General features: G+C 31.8%; 1 pseudogene; it reads left to right on the top strand.

The window, feature by feature from the left end:
- The first annotated feature begins 5,310 nt into the window (after nt 1–5,310).
- LOC149540475 (transcription factor WER-like) lies at nt 5,311–6,548 on the top strand (annotated as a pseudogene).
- The last annotated feature ends 1,072 nt before the right edge of the window (nt 6,549–7,620 follow it).

Genomic DNA, 7,620 nt, shown 5'->3' with positions numbered 1-7,620 from the left:
GGATATCATAGAGCTTGATTTCATATCTTTTAAGAAAGTTCTTTTTCACGTTGAGTGGTACAAGCTTATAAAAGTGGGTGAAGAAAAACTATCCTCTTGCACAATAATGGATTCCATATGATTAATACATCTAGGTTTGAAGCCACATCTGAGCCTTATGTCTCTCCAAATCAATGTGACTAGATGTTTCTCATTCCAAATTTAGAACAACCTAGTTGGTCATTTGTGATCGATTATGATCCAAGAGGACAATGAGTAACATTTGTTCAAGATGAAGAGAACCATGATTTACTTGGAGATGCAGAAGTTCCCCTTGAAGACATAGATGACCAGGATGATGACGATGGAAACTTTATTGTCAATGATATTTATGACCAAGAGGAAGATCATGATGAGCCTATTGAATTATATGAAGGATATGAGCAACCACATGGGCATCAAGTCCATGAAGATGATGATTTTATTGATTTTCATTTACCTATAGTTGACAGTGAAGACTATGATGGAAACAATGGCATTAATTTATTTGTGGATTTAGGGCCCATTAATGATGGTCCCTTTATGTCATCAGATGAGGATATTTTATGTGAGAATGACACTGTTTGATCATCATATCCATATGAACATGATTGTGAAGATTCAATGCAATATAATTAAATCTTTATAGCTTAATTATTTTGTTTTTTTAATACAGACCACATGTAATGGAAATTAAGTAATTTGAATGTTTTAAGTGATTGATATGATACAACATGTATCTGATTCTTGGATTCTCTACTTTTGATGAGGTGGGTAGATTTTTTTTTCAATTGAATAAGTTGTTTCATTTTCTTACTTCTTTAAAAACTAACTTGAAAGACACTTTTGTGTTTTGGGACTTAGCACTATCAACACCTAGGTACTTTATACAATTAAAAAATAGTTGAGAGAAAGACCACATCATCAAGCTAAGAAATTTGGAAGTTGAACATTGTTTTTATTTGGTTAGATATCAAGAAACATAATGAAAAATATGTATGTTATTGTTCATGTGTTAGTGAATTTGAGTAATGTTACTAATATCAATTGCATATGTTCTCTAATCTATATTTTATTATTTTATGTCATTATGTTATTCTTTAAGAATCTTCCTATGGGTGCTCAAGATTCTACCATGGGGAATCCATTGATTGTAAATGCTCTGATTGAGATCTTAAGGAACGGGCAAGGGAAAAATATTATTGAGATGGTGCATGAGGTAAGTTTGAAAATTGTATTTATATAGGTTGAATTATCTTATCGTCTGTACTATATTATGTTAATTTATGTTTGTGGAATGCAGGCCATATCTAACACAACTCCACAAAGTACACCACTTGTAGGAATGAAAGATCCAACTATGTCATCCAATGCCCCCAATATTATGCAGAAGGTAACATTTCAATTTTATGTTTTTCTAGGTTTGATTTTCTTATTTCCTTGAGTACACCTCTTATAGTTTTTCCTTATAGGATACTTCAAGAAGATGTGTCATGTCATCTACATCTACACCAAAAATACCTATCACAAGAGTGGCATCAAGCACAATACCTATTGGCACACCCTTTACATCAAACATGGATTCTCCTAGTGTTCCTATTAAAATAGATATCCATGCCTCCGTGAGGAGTGCATCTAATCCATCAAATATGGGTTCAATCAGAATTCTCCCACCAACACTTGAGCAAGTTGCCTTGAGGAATGTTATAGAATCTCAATCAAGAATATTAAGGTTGCTACCAGATACCATTGAAGCTGTTGAAACTAGAAAAGAGATACTTAAGAAAATTGAGATATGTGAGAAGACATTGCTGGGGAGTTCAGGGAGTGCTTCAAATGAACAAGTAAAGCTACCTAAAAATATTATCTTATTATTGTTTAATACAATGGATTAGGTTTTACTTTAAATTTTTAAATTTTTATATATTAGATATGTTTTAATTTTGAATATTGACTTTATAACTACAAAATGATCATCTCAGCAATTACTGTTATAGTTTTATAACATAGTAACAAGAGGAATTAAGTATTGAAAACTATCATCTTGTTGTCTTGGCATTATAGTCATTGCTTAACTTTGTTTTTTTCTTCATAAGTCTTTTCCTTGGGATTCCTTCCCAAACTTCATAAGCTTTTTTAATAAAACATATTCTTCTCAGCACAAATATTCATAAAAATAAAGTACATCCTTATTTAGCATATGTTGTAATGTTGACAAGTATAAAGAACAAAGCATTTTCAGCTTGTAATATATTATGAGATATTCTATTATTGAAACCATTTGTGTATAATAATCCACAATCCAAACATAGAAGACAATTTTTTAATGAAAATCTTATACAACCTTCAATAGAGGATTCTTGTGAACTATGTACACTTCTAATACTACATATTGTTTAGCTTAACATCTCATATCCAAATGCCACCCTTCTTATGTTCTTAGTAAAAAGGATTTCTCATTGCTGATTATGATTTAGCCTAATACAATTATGCACATTTAGCTCCATATAAAAGTCCATTTCATCATCCTTATTTATGAAGATCCTCCAAGCCTCTTTTCCTTGCTTCTAGTTATTCATTATCTTATAGAACAAACCAAGAAATATCATTCATTGTTATGGAGTTGTAATATTTTATCATTTTTATCTCTCTTCAGCACTATGTTGATCTTTTATTTATTTATTATGTGAATCTCTTTAACACTTATAGCCAAATGAAATTTTCAATAATTTCACAATCTCATTGTAAATACAGGAACTTAATGACAAAGTAACTAATGTACCTATAGGGGCATCTACCTCAACCCCTAAGACTACAAAAATATCCTCAGTGACTACAAAAGGAGTGCAAGAAGTTACAATCTTGCTTACCTCAGAAGGGAAGTCTTGAAGGATGAAATGGGGCTAAAATTCTATCATTTCATTTTTCTTCATGCTGATGAAATATTTGGCAATACTATTCAAGTGGATTGGAGGAAACAATCCAACTCTAAAAAAGATCAACTATTTAAAGATGTCATACTAGCATTTGAAGATCCTAGATTTCATAAGGAATGCATTCTAGATATTGCACGAAAATATATTCACTCTAAAAGAGACAACTTAAGGTCAAAGTTGACAAAAGATTTGAAATACCCACGTCCAGCTTGGATCACAGACCAAGTGACATGGGATGAGCTTGTGAAAGATGCTAAATTTAAGAGAAAAATCCGTAATAATCCAAATTATTTGCCATCTACACAAGGAGGAAATAAAAGATGCCTTCAAGATACTAAAAAGGCAACTCAAGCTAGGGTGTCAAGCATTAGATCCCACAAATTAGGATCTGGTGGGTACAATAGTATTCGTGGCGGCTTGGTAAGTGAACGTTTTCATGTATAGTATTTTTTATTTCTTAAAACATAGTCATGAAAAACTTATGAATTAACTGTATCTCACAAGTCATTATATCTTATGAATTCAGTTTTATTCATTCATGTAGGTGCATCAATTCTTGAAAGAAGCATCTGATGAGGATTTAAAATATGCCTTACTACATGGTTTTGAAGGCCTTAGAAAACATATGCTAGATAGAGGAGAGAAATTAGTCATTGGTCATGAATCTGAGGTAAGTTTATTAGGATCTTGTATGGTTCATGCAAAATTCTTATTATAGGTATTATATTTTTTAGTAAGTTAATCTATGTTGTGTATAGGAAGCCTAGGAATCAAACTTGTCAGGTACTAAAAATGAAGAGGACCAAGAGGAAAATAATGAATTATTTGGTGCGCATAGTGATTCAATTATCATTCCTGACCCTCAACAAGAAACCATCCTTGAATTTCAGTAGTTGAGAAAGAAGAACAACAAGGAGGGTGCTCAAAGTGATGAACAATCAGTACCCTTGAGTCAACTAGTGCCACGGAGAAAGAGGACACAAAGGAATAGAATTGATAGAAACAAATGAACAAAAGAAATATTTTCAAAAAATTCGTATTTAATTTTCATTTCTATTATGAACCTACTTCATGTATCATCATGTACTTGTTCAATGATACATCATAGTTGTGTTGTTTGATGCATGTGGATTCTGAATACGATTTCAATTTTGAGATATGTAATATTTTCGTATGTCCTCTATATTATCATAATATTACAAATAAATACTAAATTAGGTGAACAAAATAGTGTGTGTTTTGGATTTATTGTCTCGCTGAAATCAGTAGTTGAAACAATGGTTCCATTCTTTTTTTTTTTTTTTAACTTCATAGATTCTAGTTTTTAGTGGTTGAAAGCCCCACTGCAAACCTCATTCCACCAATCTCTTGCAATATTATGTATTTTTGAATGCACAGATGTGTGTCTAATGATTGAAAGCTCTATAAGTTTTAGTTGTGTGAGGATCTTATAAATGCTAATGTAGTCCAGACTAGTTAAAAAATGAGCAAAAGAAGTGTAAAGAGCGTAATTCTTTTTAACAATAACAAGTAAATGGTACATTTGCATGCAGAGTTGATGGATGAAAACTATAAATATTTTAATAGCATAAGAATATTTACAGGTTATGACTTTTTATCCGTTCAAATATGTTACAATTTTGTATCATGGTATAGAGTTTTTTGTTGTAATTTTTTATAGATTACGACTCTGCCCATTCAAACAAGAAGCATAGCTATTCATGTGCATGATATCTACTATTGCCCAAGTCATGGTGTTAGGTATTATCATTTCCATGATTTACAATCAAGAATGAAAAATGAAAACCCTTGATTTCCATTGCTAAGCTGGGGATGAAACCCCCTGATTCAAGCATATCTGAAAGCACTTTCAAAGTAGAGATGCCTGATGAGATCATTGCAGTTTGAGGAAGATAGAATAGTAGAATTAAAGATAATGTTTTTAATTTTTCAAAATGAATTGATCTAAACTACTATTTTTCATAAAAAACACTCAACAAGTATTTCTCAATAATTATATATCTCATAACATATGATGACACAAACTAAGAGAAATCTTGTTAAATAATTATTCCTGCCTTGGAAAATCTCTACGTTATTTGAAGGCATATCCTACTACGGTTAAGAAGTTACCTTTAATAGGGAAAACATGAGGTTTGAACTATTGAATAGCTTTGATGATAAAGTTATAAATTTAAGAAAATATTATAAGCAAAGTAGCATTATATTTGCATATCTTGGCCAAGGAATTGCAAGTATAGCTTGAACTGACTTAGGGTCGCTTTAACATTTAATTTAGTTTGATTGAAGCGTAGCATCTTGTTATAATATGAGCTTCATAACTTCTAAAGAGAGTATGAGGTGAACAAACTCATGTTTTGGTGTGAAGAGAGGCCCCTGGAGACATGCTAAAGATCATCTTTTGAAAAACCAGATACAAACTAGTAGAGAAAGACACTGGAATTCTATAGCTGATAAAGCAGGTAGGACATACTTTTAAAGATAGAGCTTAAGCAGCTACTATTTTATGTTTTTCATTTTTGCAGGAAGAAAAAAATATTAGAACCTATTGAATTTCATAAGTTGGTTTATTAGACACCATAGTGCATACGAAAATTGCTCATAATTTAAAAAATTTAGTTCAAGCATATAAGACTCAGTGGTTTAATTTTGTTATTTAATGAGTTGTTAAGGATAATTATAGTTTCATATAGCTAGCTTTTAAATAACTGTTGACTTCATTTAGGTTTGCAATGGAGTGGAAAGAGTTGCAAGCTGAGGTGGATTAACCACCTCAGCCCTAGTGTCAAAACAGGTCATATATCTTCTGATGAAGAACTCATTATCAAACTTCTTAAGTTGTTGGGGAATCGGTATGAGGTTTTGATTCATTTACTTGGTTGCCATTGTCTATTCTTGTTCTATTGTTTTATATCATCAGCCAAGCTGAAGGATCATTGTGTATGATTTCTAGACCTACTGAGTGTTCAATCATGGGTGAATATATGCAAGTGGTCATTGATTGCAGGTAGAATGCTTGGGTGAACAGATAATGAAATAAAGAATTATTGGAATACACATTTGAGCAAGAAACTCAGTGGGAAAGATCCCAAATTCACCAAATTGGGATATAGGCATCATGTTGGTGCAGCTACACATCTAGAGCTCTCGTTTGATCAGAAGAAACAAGTGTGCAGTGAACCAAAAAAACAAAGCACAATCGTGGATAACATTATATCCACAAATGAGCTCATGGGTTCAGCAGAGTCTGAAGACTAGTTTGCATGCATTCTCAAAGATCACACCAGTTTTTCTTATGGAGAAATTGAGAGCTTTCTTGTTGAAACAGATTGTGACATATAATGGAATATTTCTCCCAACCGAAAAAGGGAGAATTACATACAGCATAATGGATATGAGGAATTTCTGGAACAAGATGCTTCAATTAGTATGGTCAAAGTAACTGATCTGATTAGTAAGTTACGTGCAACATACATAAACTATTCGCATGACTTAGGTAGAGTGCTTCATTTCAACCTATTGATTATCCAAAAGACCAGCAGAAGCATTGGTTGTTTACAACTGTCGCGCTAGATGACTCTTTGCTAGTAAAAATTAATGTAGATTTCCAATTTGTTATACCAGGATAGCTAGAATGTAGCTGCTACAGGACCCACTGTGACTTTATACTGCTGAAATCATCCAATTTCCATTGAATTCATCTGTGAAGTAATCTTTCCTGTTGCTGGTATCAAAATTAATTGATGCTTGTGCTAAGAGTTGGAACCTCAAGGGTTTGCATCCTGAGAATGCACATTGTGGTAAGACTGTTGGATGTGATGATGTTTTTAAAGAAATCTGTACCACTACCTTCTATTATGGTTATTAAGATACTCTTATCGCAAGTTATATTGGCAGTAAAACATCTACAACAATTCATATTGGACCCATTTCGTTGTGCATACAAGAAAGAGGGAATTTTTGGAAGGTAAGCTTACATATTCTTACATTTTATACTTTATGAAAAGATCATGAATATTAAAATAGTTTTTTTTTGAAATTATAAATTGTCTTGGTAATATAATGATGCAAATTTGTCTCTAGTAAAATATAGAATTGCTATCAATTTTATTCAAGCTGGATTTAAATGACAGAATATTCATGACAATAAAACATACTCATGACTAAGAGTATGTATGATCCATGCATAGTTCATTTTAAGCGATCTCTATTATTCATAGTATTCTCTATAAGTTATTTCTCTATTTATGAGTTATGCTTATATGGGAAACATCATTTGATTAGTTAAATTAGATTCTTACATCTATTTTCTATCTTTCAGGATATAGGAGAAGGATGAATAATACAAAATGTTTGCTATTCAATTGGATAATTTCCATCTTTCAAACTACAAGAGGAATATACGATGTCTCTTTCTTAGTTGAAAGAACTTGCTGGAAAATTGCATCTACAAGTTCTCATTCTAGATATGGCATGCTGAAAATAGTACAGCTTTAACATGTTCAAAATGAAACATTTCTATCTAGTTTTTTCCATAGATATATGTAGTCAAATTAAGTAACTGATCATGTGCTGCAGTGGAAATGTATAATATGAAGGAAATAATGGTCATACCATTTCTATTATATGTTTTTTTGGTTGTGGA

The sequence above is a fragment of the Cupressus sempervirens genome, chromosome 9 (genome assembly GCF_028749045.1).
Source record: "Cupressus sempervirens isolate cs-2001-9-10 chromosome 9, ASM2874904v1, whole genome shotgun sequence".
NCBI lineage: Eukaryota > Viridiplantae > Streptophyta > Pinopsida > Cupressales > Cupressaceae > Cupressus > Cupressus sempervirens.
The sequence above is the reverse complement of the archived record's forward strand: the minus strand, read 5'-3'. Positions and strand labels throughout refer to the sequence as shown.